Source organism: Rattus norvegicus, chromosome 1, assembly GCF_021556685.1.
Source record: "Rattus norvegicus strain SHRSP/BbbUtx chromosome 1, alternate assembly SHRSP_T2T, whole genome shotgun sequence".
NCBI lineage: Eukaryota > Metazoa > Chordata > Mammalia > Rodentia > Muridae > Rattus > Rattus norvegicus.
In genome coordinates, this window is record NC_141534.1 from 116,595,249 (window position 1) to 116,614,015 (window position 18,767).

General features: G+C 36.8%; 1 long non-coding RNA gene across 1 annotated transcript in view; it reads right to left on the reverse strand.

Moving 5' to 3' along the window:
- LOC148007362 (uncharacterized) overlaps positions 1-18,767 on the reverse strand; it is an 85,783-nt gene that overhangs the window by 30,136 nt on the left and 36,880 nt on the right. The window lies entirely within an intron of this gene.

Below are 18,767 nucleotides of genomic sequence, written 5' to 3' on the forward strand. Positions count from 1 at the left end.
CCCAGCCCGTTTCAGACCCTCCCAAAATATGTCATTGAAATGGAATTTTGTGGTAGAAAGCACAAAAATGTTAATGAACAAATTAGGAGCAAAATATCAAAACATTCCAGTATGGAGCAGCCTCATTATAATGGGTGATGCACCTCTCCTTTCTGCTTGACCATGCTGGAGCTTCAAGAAGTTCAGATTGTGGTGGTCCAAATGTTTCATTGACCTTCCCTTCATTTCTGCCTTCTCCCTGAGTGCCTCTATGCACCATGGCGTGCATATGGTATTGGAGGGCAATTTCTTTCCATCTGCCATATCAGTTCTTGGATAGAACTCAGGTTGATGGCAAGTGCCTTCACACACTAAGTCAAGTTTCCCACCCTTTGTATTGCTTGTTTCTTAATGTAAAAGTTAAGCTTAATTATTGTATATTGGTATTGGCTCAAAATAATTGCTTTCTGGGTCAATGAGATGTCAGAATCTACTTAAAACCAATGAGATACTATTAATGAATCTTTGACTATGTTATCCATACAGTGTTGCTGTGACTATTGAAGCTCTCCAGAAAACATAGAAAATAATAGTCTGGAAAAACCAAGAAATAGTTTCCTGTACCTGGAAGACATCATTTCCATATTAAACAACTTATGGTCTAAACATATTTATTTCTAAAATTATGATACTATACATAGCTATAAAGAATTAGAGTAACAAATTACAATATAAAGAGGGAAGAAAATAAGACACACATTTATGTTTTAAAACTATTAGCAAATTTGGTTATGCCATCCCAATTCCATCATGTATGCAAGAAAATAATAATAAAGTAAAAGTATAATTAGCTGTAAAAGAAAAACATACTAAAGTAAATATGAAAATAAAATATTGCTCAAAGTATGTTTGTGTGTAGAAAATTGTGCAAGAATAAATAAGGAACATTTTGGGATCATCTACTTGTTTTTAATTTATTAAAATCTGAAATATATGTTTCTCTATAATACCCAGTTTTGCATGCTTAATTTATACTCTACTGGACTGGCCATTTTAAAAATATTATTCTGTTTTATAGACATTTTCAGTTTTATTTTTGGTTGTAAGTCTAGCTTTTAACAACTGAGACATCTTTTCATCCTGACATTTTCAGTGTAAATGAGGAAAGAAAAGGCAAAACTTTTCATAGAACTGCTCTAGGTAAATAAAATAAGAAAACAAAAATTCCCAAAAAAATCTGACAAGAAAGATGTTCAATTATATATGCATGAAAGAAGTAAGAAACGTGCACCAAAGAATTAGAATAAAATATGTTCACTGCCTATTGTAAAATTATATTGATATTTCTAGAAATAACTTTAAAAAGAAATCTGACTCCCATAATTTAAATGTGAAATAATGCTTTAATATTTTAGCCCAGGTACTGAAAATCTGAAATAGAATATGCATCTTAGATGCTGAGACTGCTCCATATATGACTAAGATGTGTGTTCAGACACAAAATTGACCATGAATAAAATTAAATTTGAATAGAAATAGAATTTCAAGACAGGAACTATTATTTTTAAACTAAAAGTAGTAAAGAATGTGATTAAAAAACAGTAAGAAAACACAGGCAGCATTGATAGCCTGTCTTCCTGCTGATTCCCTGTGGAAAGAAGAGTGAGTGGCATATATCATCAGAGTTGACTAGTGTCTAACGATTCCACATCTTGTACAAGGGAGTTCTTTCCACACAGTATCACAAATGTATTATTAGGGAAACTAAAGCTTAGTACAGAAACTGAATTTGAACAAATGTAATATTAAACAGTGAGTCTACATTTTAAAGCTCAAGGATTTTGACTGATTTAAGAGTCAAGAGAGTGACAAAGTGAAGTCCTTCAGCCTACACAGAAAGGAGACATAAAGGAAAGCATGCCAAATTATGAGGTCAGGAGAAAAAAATAATAATAAAATAATACATTGTATCTAGGTTTTGCTCTGTATCATCATTCTCATGAAATCTTCCATTCACTTATTTATGTTCTGGAGATTAAAAGATTATCAGGGCAGGATGTTCCTGCACTAGTGACCTACCACAGTCTCTCTACAACTAATCTTTAGATAAAATTTTGCTTTAATCTGTGGCTAAAGAATATTTAAGACAGATGGTAAAATATTCATTTTGTATATTTCTTACGAATTTCATAGCAATTCATTTTATCTTCTTTTTATTGGATATTTTTTATTAAATTTCAAATGTTATCCCCTTTCCTGGTTCCCCATCCATAAACCCCCTATTCCATCTTCCCTCCCCCTTCTTCTATGAGGGTGTTCCTGCCCCAGCTATACATCCCTTCCACCTCTCTGCCATGACATTCCCCTATACTGGGGGTTCCAGCTTTGGCAGGAACAAGGATTTCTCCTCCCATTAGTGCCCAACAAGGCCATCCTCTGCTACATATGCAGCTGGAGCCATGGGTCAGTGCACATGTAGTCTTTGGGTAGTGGTATAGTTCCTGGGAGCTCTGGTTGGTTGGTATTGTTGTTCTTATGGGGTTGCAAGCCCCTTCAGCTTCTTCAATCCTTTCTCTAACTCCTCCCATGGGGACCCCATTCCAGTTCAATGGTTGGCTGCTAGCATTCGCCTCTGTATTTGTCATGCTCTGGCAGAGCCTCTCAGGAGACAGCTCTATCAGTCTCCTGGCAACATGTACTTTTTGGCATCAGCAATATTGTCTGGGTTTGGTGGTTGTATGTATATGGGCTGGATACCCAGGTGAGACAGTCTCTGAATGGCCATTCTTTCAGTCTCTGCTCCAAACTTTGTCTCCATATCTACTCCTATGAATATTTTTGTTCCTCCTTTTAAGAAGGACTGAAGCATGTGCACTTTAGTTGTCCTTCTTGAGCGTCATTTGGTCTATGGATTGTAACTTGGGTAACTCAAGCTTTTGGGCTAATATATCCTTACCAGGGAGTGCATACCACGTGTGTGTGTGTGTGTGTGTGTGTGTGTGTGTGTGTGTGTGTGTGTGATTGGGTTAAGTCACTCAGGATGATATTTTCTAGATCCATCCATTTGCATATGAATTTCATGAATTCATTGTTTTTAATAGCTGAGTAGTACTCCATTGTATAAATGTATCACATTTTCTGTATCTATTCTACTGTTGAAGGACATCTGGGTTCTTTCCACATTCTGGCTATTATAAATAAGGCTGCTATGAACAGAGCGAAGCATGTGTCCTTGTTATATGTTGGAGCATCTTTTGGTTATATGCCCAGGAATGGTATAACTGTGCCCTCAGGTAGTACTACACCCAATTTTCTGAGGAACCTTAAGATTGATTTCCACAGGGATTGTACCATCTTGCAATCCCACCAACAATGGAGCTGTCACCTGACTTTTTTTTTATCTTAGCCATTCTGACTGGTGTGAGGTGGAATCTCAGGGTTGCTTTGATTCGCATATCCCTGACGACTAAGTATGTTGCTGGATTGGATCAAACTGAAAATGAAAACCAACCATCACAGTAATCACATCCACAGTATAATTTAAATGTTAAGATATTACATCAATAATCATGAAGGTATGATTTCAATAAAATGAACGGTCACCATGAAAACTTAAAAATATTTCATTTAAAGCCTATTTCACATAAGACAATTCATGCCTTGTACTCTTAACTGGGCCCCAAATCTTTGGCTTGCTAGGTGAGAGATCCTAGAAGAGAACTTCCTCCAAGTATTCTAGTAAATAAATGTACATAGTAATAGATTATGCCTCAATCAGTATCTTTTTAAGTTCACCTGTCTACCATGATTAGAGAAGCTTATTTCACAATAGATGGTGGTTAATAGAGAGACGCACAGTTGGTCATTGTGCAGACGATAAGAAGTTGTGAAGTGCTCAGCTCTAAACGGAACATCTGTGTCACCTCCCTCCCACCAAGGCTTAGAGATTGTCACAGAAGGAGAAATAGAAAGATTATAAGAGCCAGAGCAAGCAGTACACATGCACTGAACCTTATCATCCAGTTGTACACATTGTAGGATCAAAGGGCAAGGAAAAATCACTCTGACTTTGACTTGACCAGGAGCACAAGACCTGGATGAAGATACAGAAACCCACTGATCCCTGAACAGGAAAACCCACCAATCACTGAGCTGGCCCAAGCTGGGGAATTGAAATCTCACCAGTCCTCACCCTTGAAGTCTCTACCCCACTTCCTAAGAATCCTATAAAAACCATGCTTTCTGCTCAGTTCCCGGCTGCTTCTCACCAAATCAGAGGAAGTCACACTCCTGGAATTTACCATCCCAAAAAACGTTTTTGTGAGGTTTGTTGTGTGCTGTGATTTTGTGTTTTCTTTGACTCCTACTGCCAGGTTACTTCTCTGAGTAGAGCTGTAAGAATTCAGAGATGAACTTTTTCTGGGGAAACCTCCCTCTGATGGAGCAGAGCTATAACACTTCTGTAGAAGACTTTCCATTCATAACTATAAAATACACACACATGCATACACAATTACTTGTACTGACTTGAATTAAGATCAAGCCAGTCAAACGTCATAACAGATGAGAAAGGGTCATGAAGTCACACACCTAACTGAAACATAATTTTCAATTAATGGCAGAGCCAATTTCCTTCAAGGACACATTTCCTGAGCAGCTACACATCTCCAGGAGATGATCTCACACTCATGCACAAACTTGCAAAATTGATGGAATGGATTCAATGAATGGAAAAGGGGGTGAGAAATACAGAGAAATAAGAAAGACAGAGGGAGGAAGAGAGGGGGAAAGAGAAGAGGAAATGGAGAAAAAGAACAGGAAGTCAGGAGAAGCAAACAGTGGGCAAGATATTGGGCAAATTGGATTGAGTGAAACGGAGAAAGTTTGATCCAAACACATTATAGGCACATATGACTGTTAATTTTTTTAAAAAGAAACCCTGAAGTGGAGGATATGAATATATTAGTCTCCTAACTCATGATGTATTACCTTCACTAAACACGTTAACAATTAAAAATTGCTAGAAGATGCAAAGTAGTATTTGACTTAGATTCTCCAAAAACAAGGCTGAAAGCCATAACAGGAGAGCAAAGCAGCCATTACAGGGGAGGTTGCCTAGCAACAAGCTCCACATATCATGGAGAACCCCTTTGAGTGTCTCACTGCTAAGAACTCCCAGCCTGTAGGTCAATTATAAAGACAGGAGATAAAGACAGAAGTGAAGATGTTAGCAAAACGCTCTGTGGAGGAAAATAATATTCATATGCTGCAAGGCAAAACCGTCATCAACACCTCTGCTTATACATTTCTTTCCTGCAGGAACATGTGTGCAGATACACGAGACTTTGAAAATAACCCTTTATCATTCAAGAAGTAACAAATCCTGGGCCAGAAGCAAGCACTGATGTTGTTTCCTATCACAACTAAGGCAATGCTGATTTTTGCTGTTGTTGAGTGATTTTTGTTGTTGAGTTTGTTTTAAAATGCAGTTTTTGGTTGTAAGAAATATTGAGTAAATTATTTTGGAATTAAAATAGTATGATATTACATAGTATTCCATTCAGATTAAAGAGCAATTTCTATACTTTTTTCACATTAAATGTTTAAAAGTGTCATTGGAACTATTAGGATGTCAAATATATTAAAAGGCAGGAAACAAGAAGTTTCAAATTCTCAGTGTGCCTTTTAATTATTTAATGAGGAGCTTGATGAATATGTCCTATTGTCTGGGCTTTTATTCTCCACCAGCAGTCGTAATGTCAAAGACAACGCTTCTCACTAATGTCAAGAGATACAAAATTTAAGAAATTAATTATGCAAATTTCTATCCAAAGGACAGAGATCTATAGTTCTGATGCCCAAAGAAGAGGAGCAGAGAATGCCCCAGGCCCAGAGGGATGGAGGGAAAAGACAGAGGGCCATCTCTCCCTCACCTCCACTGTATTATTTGATTAATATCCATACATGTGTGGCTCTCCTTTATTCAGTTCACTGTGTGAATCACCGTCTCTCCTGGAAAGACTCCCACAAACATACCACCTTCAGTGAATTAACTCATTCTTTTCTCAAGCGAATGTGAAACCTAAAATTAACTATTTTATCAATCCCAATTGACCTCGATATAAGTGTCCAGCAACATGGTCTTCTGTTATTGGAAATAAATTTCTAAATTTCATTTTAGAGCACTTTTGCTGATCTTTGAGAGTAAAGCATTTTGACTACTCTGAAGTGTTTAGTTGCATGTTCAGCACAAAAGCAGAATCAGGAAGGTTTTTCAGTGAGTAGGCAACAACATGTCAGTTTTTCCTTACAGTTCTAGCAAGCTCCACACTATTCGCTACCTATTATCATGTACCTAATACTGAACAAAGGGATCAATGACTCTGAGTGATAGACTGCCTTTTTCTTGAGGATTTGATTTTATGCCTTAGCCTTTAACAATTTAGAAGTCTTTCTATAAACTAAATAGTGTTTATAATGCCAATTATAAGTCAAACATCAAACGAAATTTTACAGCATCCTTATACAACATTATATGCTCAATTCTGGAACTTAAATGTCTTTTACAGTGAAGTACAACTAAGCAAAGTCCACCTACAGACATCCTCAAGTGAAACTAGATATTTAGGTGGCAACTTAATGGGTCACTTAGTAATCTAAGATATGGTCAAAATGAGCAAGGAATAACATACTGTTAATGTATTCAAAGACTTATGGAGGAAAAGAGAAAGGCTTACTCATTAAACCAATTAGTAAGTCACTCGCTATGAGGCAAACAATAGAAAGATAAGATCTTATACTGTAATTCAACGATCTGACATATACACAGCACATTGTCCTATGACGTTCATTTTATGTGGCATAGTCCTGGCATTTTCACAACTATTTCAAACAATGGGTCCTAATATCTCTCTACTTGACAAAGGAGAACATGGAAGCATTGAGAATATTTATATTTTGTCTAAGATGAAACAGTAAGAAAACAACAAACACAGATTATAAATATAAGTACTCAAACTTCAAAGATGTAATTCTTATAGACATATTATGTTCCCTAGTATTATAAACATTATGATGCAATTACTCAGAACCTGTGTGCTTCTTGCTCTTCATGCAAACACACAACTGAGGTCTGCATTTTATAGCTTATGTGGAAGAGGTAATTTTATCTTTTTTTCCTCTTCCTTGTAAATATTTTAAGCTTTCACAGTTAAGTTAATAGTGACTTCATTACTAAACATTTCATTGGCCAAGCTTTCAAATCACTTAGCTAAAGAAATGAGATCTTCAAGGAAATAATTTATCTTTAATATATTCCAGATAAAAATAGAAATTCCAAATCTATTTAGCACACCATAAAAATATAATACTCTCTTTATTTTCAAAATGATTATGAGACATTATCATGCATTTATTTATTCATCTTCACAAAGGTATTCTATTATATTTGTTTTGGCGAGTGCTTGGAGCTAATTTAAATACTCACTGAATTACTTTAATCTAGGCTATAGTTGCTTTACATCAAGCAACATTTTGCTGTAGATTTTAAGGCTGATGGTGTAGTTTAACTTTTAAGACTCAGCAAAAAGAAATCTCTTGAGGGATACAGTAATGGTAAACTGTCTCCAAGACAGCATTGTAGTCGATACGATCTGGTTGTTAGTCCAGGTTTGCCTTGTCTGTGGATTTGGGCAAAACCCTAATTGTCTCTAAGCCTTCTTCATGTGTTAAATGCTCAGATAAACAACAGTTTAGAATAGTATTGTAATGATATAATAAAAATGTATATGAAGTTGTTTATTTCTTATAAGTTCAATCAATTACTTATTTGTTGTGTATATGCACACAGGCACAAGCACACACACACACACACACACACACACACACACACACACACACACACAGTCTTATAGTATTATGAACCACACCAACACCCATTCACCCAGTCAGTACTAATCCAGGTGAAGAATTACATTTAGAGTTAAATATGATGATTCCTGTTTGTAGCCCTAGATCTTAGGCAGAAACACAACTGCAAGTTCCTGGGAAGCCATGAGGATGGTGAGATTGTGCATCAAAAATAAATTATTGATTTTCATGGAATTTAGCAGTGATTGTGAAGGTACTTAGTTGGCAAGCTGACAACATAACTGAAAACTTGGCGTAATGATGACTGTTGCATCTATTCTTGGGTAGGAATGAGGGACATAGGAAAGAAAGTGAAGTTTTCAAAGGCTTATTTCAATAGAAGAATGTGAGTAGCACTATACAGAAAGGTTGCCTGTGGCTTTGTGTGTGAAATAGGAGCAGAAACTTTTCCCCTTTGTGTAGGGCTAGCAAGTTAGAATCTGTGATTGCTTTTCAAAGAGAAAGAGTAAGAGTGTGTGCCTAGAATTACATCACAAAGTTGGCTACATTTTCTGAATATCTGTAATCCCAGTGTATAGTATGCGTGGAAGATAAAATAACACACTTTAAAAATTAAAAAGCTAAGATGGGTATTTTGAGTTAATCTTGTATCAAGCCACTTTGCTGAAAGTGTTTATCAGCTCTAGGATTTCTCTGGTAGAATTGGGGAGGGCACTAATGTATACTATCACACCATCAGGAAATAGTAAATTATGCATTTATTCCCCTCCAACTTGTATCCCCTTGATTCTGTTTAGTTGTGTGATTGCCCTAGCTGAAATTTCAAGTACTATATTTGAGTAGACAGGGAAAAAATGGACAGACTTCTCTTGTTCCCAATTTTAGTGGAATTATTTGAGTTTCTCTCCATTTAATTTGACATTGGCTATCAGCTTACTGTATGTTGCCATTATTGTGTTTAAGCATGTCCCTTGTATTTGTGCTATCTCTAAGGTCTATATCATAAGGGGATATTTGGTTTTCCAAAAAGCTCTCTTCAAAACCTAATGAGTTATTCATGTGTTTGTTTCTTTGTTTATTTTATCAAGAGGGAACACATGAATTTCCCTGTGAATGGGGAAATAGAATAGGCATCACAGTGACAGAACCTCGAAAATGTGGGAAGGACTTTAACACTCATCTGAAGCAGATTCTCCGAGCTGTCTACCAGACATCCCTCCTTCAACTTCCCCAGGCAGGGGACCTAGCCTCTGCCTGAATGCTTCTGGAGACGGAAACTTATTCCCTACAGGAAATGAAGCTTCTCAGAGAAACTGCCGAAAGTTGCATTAAAAAAAAAATTACAGATGAAATAGCTGTCACTGTCTGGGACAGTGCCGAAACCAGGTGTTCAAACGGGTAACAGAAATACTGTCTTCTGAGAAATGGCACAGAAGCCGGCAGGCATCTTTAAGGGTTATGCCTAGGCAGACTACTAACATTGTGAGAATGCCGTGTATACCTCACGTACTGTGTGCTTTATATTTGTACATTTTACCTTTTATACATATGTCCGATTGTCGTCATTGGGCTCTGAGGCTTGTTTTGTCGTCTGTGTCTGTCTGAGGAACCTGTGTGTCCAGAGCCACGCGAAATGTGAATGACTGTTGGCAATATAATCTTGAGAGGATGGTGGGACTTGGGGAGGAGCAGGGCCAGGCCTCTGTTGGTATTGCCCTGCTCCTGTATCTATGATACATTCCCTGGCTGAGGACTTGGAGTTGACCTGGGCATTCGCCAGGACAGCTGGAAACACTAGGTCTCCTTTGCGTGTGTGGAAAGGTAAGAATGGCACATTGTTGCTAACTTGTAGAGAACTTTTAATAAATATGTTTTCATAAAGAAAAAAAAAGAATAGGCATCACAAATCAACTTGGGATGTGGTTGATTTCTGAGGATTGGTAGGTACATACAGGAACAGAAAGAATCATGTTGGGGGGAGGATTGAATGAGATAGTACTGGGAGAGACAATTCAAATCAGGGGACATCTCTGTAATGAGCTAGGAACCTAGTATAATGGAAATTCTCAGTAATCTACAAAGATGACTAGCAGTTGGACATGTAGAATGTGAACTGGCCATCTCTATAATCAGACAAGACTTTCATTAGAGTGATTGGGACACCAAACAAGGCACAAAACCTTTAGCCTAAAATTTGTTCTATCTACAAGATAAGCTGGGGTAAAGGTAGCACAGACACTGTGGAATACAGCCAACCAATCACTGGTCCACTTTGAGACCCTATGAGAGGGAGTTCAACCCTGACACTGCCTGAAGTACCAGAATCCAGATTCTGCATAGTCCAGAGACCTAGAATAGAAAATGATTGCTAATGGCTTTCTGATATACTCATAGATCGTGACTAACCCCATTGTCATCAGAGAGGTTTCTTTCAGCAACTGTGGGAAACAAATACAAAAACCCACAGCCAAGCATTAGGCGGAGTTCAGAGATTCCTGTGGAAGAGAGAGGAAGGATTGTATGTGCCAAAAGGTTCAGGGACACCTCAAGAAAACCCATAGAATCAACCAGCCTGGGCTCATAGGGGCTCACAGAGAATGAACCAATGACCACCAGTAAGCCTGTTTAGGACTTAACTAGCTTCTCTGAATATCTATTCTAGATGTATAGCTTGTTTTTTTGGTAGGACTCTTAACAGTGTACCTGACACTTTTGCTGGTTTAGGGAGCATTTCTTTCTACTGATTTGCCTCATCCAGCCTCAGTAGTAGTCTTACTGCAATTTAATATTCCATGTTTGATTTGATATTCATGGGATACCTGCCCGCCCTTTTCTTAAAAGAAAGGGAGGAGTAGATGGATAAGAAGGGGTGGAGAGAAGGTAGAGAAGACTAGGAGGAGATGAAGGAGAAGAAACTGTCCTAGGGGGAGGGAGAGAGAGAGAGAAAGAGAGAGAGACAGAGAGAGAGAGAGAGAGAGAGAGAGAGAGAGAGAGAGAGAGAAGAAAGGAAGAAAAAAGAAAGCAAATAACTGTATTCATATATTATAAACTGTGTATCTGGTTGTTGTGCTGGCTTCTAAAACATATGGACTTTTTCTATATTCTGTATTTTATCCTATATCTGTAAACTCATAATAAATTTGCAATCTTGTCTCATTGTCAGCTTTTCCTGCCTAGAGTAATATGACAGGGGACGCTCAAGTGAGGAACTATGTAGATCATGTTGTTCTCTAGGAATACTTGTAAGGATTTATCTTGATTATTAGCTGATATGGGAGGGCCCATCCCACTGTGGCAGCAATATTCCTTGGGTCTTCCAAGGCAATAAAAATGCTAGTTCAGCATCAGCAAGAGAATGAGTAAAGAGGAAGCCCCAAATAGTGTTCCTCCATGGTTCTTGCCTCCAGATTGTGCCCTGACTCCTTAGATGATGGATGGTGACCTGGGAAATAAGACATTCCTTCCTGTGAGTTGATTTTCATCAGTGTATTTTATTACGGTGTTAGGAAGGAAGCTAGGACAGAAGTCAGAGATTAAGAATAATAATGAATTACCTCACTAAATTGAAAGAAAGCCCTCAGCATCAGTATGGTGGATCTTGTGCTTTGCACCCATTATTAAGCTAAATTAGGGAGACCTGGCTGTAGTTCCTGATACAAAAAAGGGTCATTGTAACTGAAGCTGACACTTCTACCAATGGGAAGTCAGAGGAGGCGGTGTGCTAGCAAACATATTAAGCCAGAATCTCTCCTGTCTAAAGGAAATGCAGGGACAAAGAGTAGCTCAGAGACTGAAGGAAAGGCCATCCAGAGACTGACCCACCTAGGGATCCATCCCATATACAGACACTAAACCCAGATACTATTGCTGATGTCAAGAAGCACTTGCTGAGGGGAGCCTGATAGAGCTGTCCTCTGAGAGGTTCTTCCAGACCCTGTCTAGTACAGATGCAGATGCTTGCAGCTATCGGACTGAGTGCTGGGACCCCAATAGAGGAGTTAGAGGAAGGACTGAAGGAGCTGAAGGGGTTTACAACCCCATAGGAACAATATCAAACAACCAGACACCACAGATCCCACCAACCAAACCACCAACCAAAAAATACACATGGAAGAACGCAGGAATCCAGCTGCATATGTAGGAGAGGCCCTTGGTCATGTGGAGGCTCAATGTCCCAGAGTAGGGGAATGCTAGGGTGGTGAGGTGGGAGTGGGTGGATGGGTGGGGGAGTACCCTCATAGAAGCAGGAGGAAGGGTGCATGGAATGGGGGTTTGTGGAGTGGAAATCAGAAAGAGGATAACATTTGAAATGTAAATAAATAAAATAACCAATAAAAATTATTTACAAGGAGAATACTCAATGCTGTTTTTGCTCAGGAAAAGATAGAGGAAGACAGAGTAAAATTGTGTCACACTGCCCAAGATTTCAAAATTAAACATTCTTTACAAAGAGTAAATTTGGAATATGGTTGACCTCAGACAAATTAAGCCGTAGAAATCAAAATGGAAGACACATGAGAACTCTGCCTAGATGGTCTCATGAGATTACCACAGAGTTTACATCGGTGTCTCATCTCTCTTCAAAACACCAGTCTTACTGAGTTCAGGGACCAAATTGAATATAAATGCATCTTAACTGGATTTTATCTCCTGAGTCACCATTTCTAAGCACGGCTGGCTCTACAAACAAATTTGGAAATTATGTGCGTTCTAATACCTTGTGCTTATTCCACTGTTCATACTTACCCTCACCAAAATTACATATAAACTATAAACTTCTTTTCTGTTTCCAAACATCTTCAAACTTCTTAACCAATTCTTTTGTTAAGTCCAAAGGTCATATAAATTTAATAACTCAAAAGTTAAAAATATTATTATACAAGTAATCTAAATTATTCCCATCAGAAAGTTTGTTAATGTTTAGTTTAAGACGTATTTTCACTAGTGGCCATGGTCACTGCAATATAACTAAAAATAGTAAGAAAACTATGTAAAAATAGGTTCTGTGATATATATTTTAGAGATCGAGTTTGGCGTACAAAATATATCTCTTTTACTTACATGAATTCACAACTATGAGCAGTAAATAAAGTATTGGAAATGAAAATAGTAATTACATTTTGGAAAAAAAAATTTCTAAAGAGGAAAGATGAGACATAATGTGAGCCACAATAGTGAAAAACGTGTTCTACCTGTTAAGTTGGCTAGGATCTCTGCTTCCAGAGGTACATGTACATATACAACATATGTGTAGTTATACGCTTAAGTTCTGTGCATTTTATGGACGTTAGAACCTAAAAATAAGTCACAATAAGATAAATTGTGAAAATCAGTTTTTACTCTTCTCTTCCTAATACTTCAAAAATACTTTACACAGACTCAATCAACAAAGGGCTCTTAAAACAATGCCAAGCGAGAATGAGAAAAACAAATGTACAAATCTGTAGAAACTGATAGTAATCTCAAAATTTCTCATATTCTTGTTGTTTCCAGAGACTTTATTTCCACAGGGAATGGGATGATGTGTGTGGTTTACTTACAGAAAATGTCAGACCTTACTTCATAGCAGGCACTGTTATCTGGCATTTGTCCATGATTTTGTTCAAAGGTAATACAATTTATTTTAGGCATGTATATGGATATTGATTTTTATTTCTCACTTATCTGATTCTTTTATTAACCTAGAAATATTCTGGGGAGATGGAGCTGAGAGGAGAGCACAAAAAAGAACATCAAGACCATGTTCAGTAATCAACAAAGTGTAGAAACCCATTAAGATTATAACTGCAAAAAGTTCTAGTGTACCACACCAACCTTGACCATGGGAAAATGGAAGCATAGGTTCATGGAATTTAAAAATACAAAGAAATTGGATTTAGAAATACGTATTCCTTTAAGAAATAATATTTGAAACAGCATATGTGTAATGAGAAAATCGTACAGCAAGTCCCCGATAACACCATCTCCCCAACTGAATGCATATTTTTCAAAAAAATGTTTTGATGATTTTCAAAAATTGTCTTTAATTATTCCCTCTTTCAATTTTCAAATTTGATAGTGCAGAAAGGGTAAAGTCTAACTCGTTTTTTAGAATCTATGTGCATCTTGTGAGAGGTGTGCTAATGTATTAGATGACAAAATTGTGGTCTCCATTTTCTTTACTGAAAATACAGAAATGTGAATAATGCAACAAGAAAGGACTTCAGTATTACTGGCATTAAAGTACCACTTAAAGGACAGTTTAATATTTTGCAAATGAATATTTGGACAAGATTTATTTTTTTTATCCCTTAGAATTCACACATTGTCAGTGAATTCATTTGCTGTTTCCTTTATACAAAATCAATAGCAATGCCAAGTGTTGCATCACTGCACAATAATTTCTCAAGGTAACTGGTTAGTTCTTAGGTTACTTTTTTTTAAATTTTTATTTATCTAATATATTACAGATGGTTGTGAGCCACCATGTGGTTGCTGGGAATTGAACTCAGGACCTCTGGAAGAGCAATCAGTGCTCTTAACCACTGAGCCATCTCTCCAGCCCAACTGGTTAGTTCTTAATACTACTGCTGTGATCATCACCTTTTGATAGATGCAAGGACAGAGGAGAACGCCAAGGACTTGGTTATTGGACTTGAACATCCTCCAGGACTCCTGAACTTGTGGCTAGTTTAGACATGCAGAAAAGAAAGATCTAAACTTCTTCAGTTTTTGGCTTATTGGGTGAGAGTTGTGATAATCGGGGCCTCTTATAAGTTGATAGTAAATAAGATTAGCCATAGAAGAGAAACTTGAGAAAAATACATTGCAAAAATGGAGATCAAAATGTCTGCAATGACTGCCATATTACTAAGATCAAGACATAAATATGAATCCAGTGAAAGGAAGTGTTATTCGTCTGAGTTATCTGAGTCTAAAAAAAATCAGTTCTATAAATGTTTTGCTAACACTAATAATCATAAGCATTGATTGTTGAAATAGTATGGCATCTCGCTTAATTTATGTATTAGATTCAGTCACTGGAAAAGATAGGGATAAATCCAAAGTTTACTGCTAGAAACATCTGTTATACGTGTTTCACAGAGCAGGAGATTTTTCACATCACATGACCATAACCAACACAGCTTCTCTAAATACAGGATCCTGGTATCTACCCAGAATGTCTATTTAATTGGTGAAGTCTGGGCTCAGTCTTTTCTAATGAGTTTTGTATGATACTGTATTAGTAGCTTCATATCACTATAACAAAATACCTGAGTTGATTAACTTAAAATAGTAAAGGTTAACTTGGGCTCATAGTTTTGCTGTTCATGTCCGTGATCTGTTTCTTCATACGATTAAGGAATGTGGCAAGTCAGAGATTACGGCAGAAGTTTTCCATGACTTCGCATTGCTTATTTTCTGAGTGGGAAAGCAAATAGGGAAATGAAAGCTGATAGTATCTAAGATTTTAGTCCATCATGGTGTGTAAGTTCCTACAATTAGGAATGTGGAGCACAAATGTTCATAAAGTGGTGGACCAGCAAGAAGAGAGGGACTAAAAATGGGGGTCAGGGTACAACATTTAGATGTCTGATGCTAACAACCTTCTCCAGTAGTCAGGATCCAACTATTAAAGGTGCCACAGCCTTCCAGAAAGCATCCCCAACTGAATAACACCTGCCTTGAGCTCCACAATGAGCTGAAGTGAAACATTCTCCAGGCACGCATGCTACACAACTATCTTAGGAACTAACCTTTAGCACATGGGCCTTTGGAAGGATATTTAATGTACAATGTACAATAGTATGATGAACAGATCAGATCACATGATAAGGTGCTATTGTCTATGAAAATAATAATACCATTTAGACATGTTTCTCAATAGAATAAAGTGACAGAAAAATTGTAATGTTTGATAATTATGAAACAACTATTTATATAAATTCATATAGTTTAAAATGACATTGCAGTAAGTGCTCATTGCTAGGAAGAAAACCCATGAGGTTGCTTTATAGTTTTGATTAGTACTTCATCCAACATAATTCAATTCATCTGATACACCTCAAAGGTAATGGTTGTATACTGAAACAATACACAGGAAATTCACAGCGTATTCAGGGACCAAGATCATAAGGTTTGAGAATAGTAGAAAAATACGATTTATTCATAAAATCTATGAATCATGTGGAAACAGATCCTAAAACATTATTTCCACAGCATGTGGAGAATAATACTGAATGAAAGTGTTCTCTCACAAGAAATTTTCAAAACTCCTCAGCATGTTTCCTGATATAAAGTGTGGGTAAGAATTGCATGGAGTCACTTGGATAATCTGATATTTTCATTATGGCTGCTGATAGGAAAACAAATGTTTTTCCTGAACAAATTGGAAAAGAAAAACTTCAATCTGACACAGGATAAGAGAAAAGGGAGCAGAAACATACTGAAACAAGGAAAAAGACACTAGAGTCTGACTACTTGGAAATTCCTCAATTCATATTGGTTACAAAGACTAAAGCAAAGATTTGCCTGGAGCCTGAAGCTGTTTGTTTGCAGTCTTGGGTTTTAGACTTAATTTTTAATTTCTGTTGTTTGAGGCAACCGTTGGTGGTGATCCATTAGGGTGGCCCTGGAAAACTAATGAACTATTCTGACTCAACAGAAGAGAAACTTGTTGAGTTAGATTTGGAAGGACAGACATTAGGACAAAGATACATCTTTGAACACACACATGTGCTCCTTATGAATTATAATGACTATTAAATAATTAATAAAATGAAAGTATCTCATGCTGGTACATGGAAATATCTATGGTCATATCTCCCTTGTTTGCTAGTGGTTCTCCATAATTAGATGTCATCTTGAAGCTAGACACAATAGAACTAGGACTGGCTAGGTGGCTCAGCCCTTAAAGGCTAGGCTCACAACCAAAAATAGAGTGATAGGAACATAAGTTTGTCAGTGAGAACTCACCATTGCAATATAAGGTATTCCCCATGAAATAATAACCATAAATAAGGCTTTGTTTATAAGAAGTAAACAAAATAAACATGAAACAAGACAATCTACAATGCATTAAGACTGAACGATGTATAATAGAATGTCTATTTCAGAAATTAATACTATTTAAACCACTCTACTTTAAAAATTGTAACATATATTCAAAAACTATATTTTCTCTAGTAAAACCACATTTGTTGTAGAATGTAAAATTGTTAACAGAGATTCAGTGAAAAATTATCTAAAACATCTATAAAAATTCACAATACCAATGGACTAACACAGATTTACCGATCAAGAGAAGCATACCTTTTTCTTAATCTATTTTCATCCTTTTTGCAAAATATATAAACTGGATAAATTTATTATCAACCAATTTAAATATGCAAAACTGATGAAAATTTATTCTCCAAATGTTCTGTTTACTTGTTACACACATAGCAAATAGCAATGAATCACAAAAGTGTCATTCAGTGAGGGGAAAATAAATGACATTTACACTCTGTAATGTAGAATATGCTGCAGAAGCAACCAGTTGTGTTATTAGTTCAGTAAGCCTCATGTCACCATGGAATGATTTTCCCTCCTTCTCTTAGTGGGATGATATGGGTGGAAAGGGTATATATAGTGAAATAACATCAAACCTCTTTGTTTACAATAACCTTCTTTTTGTAAAAGAGGAGAAATCATGTAAAAGATGAGACACATATATAAATAAAAAGTATTTTCAATGAATCTTCACAAAAAATATAAAAAGAAGAAGAAAAAAAACAGAAACGTTACATGAACTGAATGGGGAGGCTTTGAATAAATTTCTTGAGAAATCCTGAAATGAATAACATTTGAATGTATACCTCAATGTACAAAGAAACAAGACATTAAACACAGCCTGAAGGAAGAGAGGAAGGAGGAACCAGAACAAAAATGAAGTGGAGGGCTGTAGCAGCTCCAAAGAGGCAGTGCCCCAGGGGGTTTGAAGGAACTTCTGTAGGAGAGTTTACACTATATTATGGAGGACATTTTACTAGGAGATTTCTCCTAGCCTTTTTCAGGGTGTTATATAGCCAAGGCTGATCTCAGCCTCACTATGCAGACAAGGATAAACCTGATCATCTGATCCCCCTGCTTCGTCCTCCCCATTGTTAAAAGTATGCACTCCTTTGTGTAGTGTGAACAATCTAACTTAGGACCTTGTGCTTACTGGGAAAGCATTGTACAAAAAAAGCTGTATCCTTAAACCAAAATTTTATTGTTTTGAAGCAGATAAGGAACCTCACTAGAGGTCGGAGTTAGTGAATGTTATTTTACCTGACAAAAGAGACAGTTACAAACCATCAAAATTAAAGGCCCTGCTTTCAAGTCTCCGGGCCATTGTGTGCATAATGACAGCTTGTTAGACTTGAACAGGCCTTTCTGAGTTGAAAAGGCATCTTTTTTTGTGTGTGCTAGGAAATGTGGCTGACTACAAATTCATTTGGAAAATTCCCCTTTCCCACACCAATTGTACAAGGCATGAAGAGTTTGCACCACTGTGAGAAGCAAATGTTCTTTCAAAGTTTTCTGTGGCTTAGACAGAATGAGAAAATGCAGATTTCTCCATTTAATCTGTCGATCTATTGCTTTGCTATAAAATTACTACTTTTTATTAATAAAATGTAATAAATGTAAACCTTCCTACATCCTCAAATATCATTGTTTAAGCAACGGAGATATCAGTCATTTGTATCTGCTTTTCAGGTTAATCTTGTGAATGTCAGTAACAAGAATGTTCTGAGGACATTGTAGGTGATTTATCTGATGTGGGAAGCTTGCTGTGTATTTCCAGAAATCCAGGAGGCATAGGCCCCACAATACTGGGTCTGGTTTATGACACACGGCATCACATATGTAATTCACCATGGATGAAGGACTCTGCCACAAAATTACATAAACTCAAT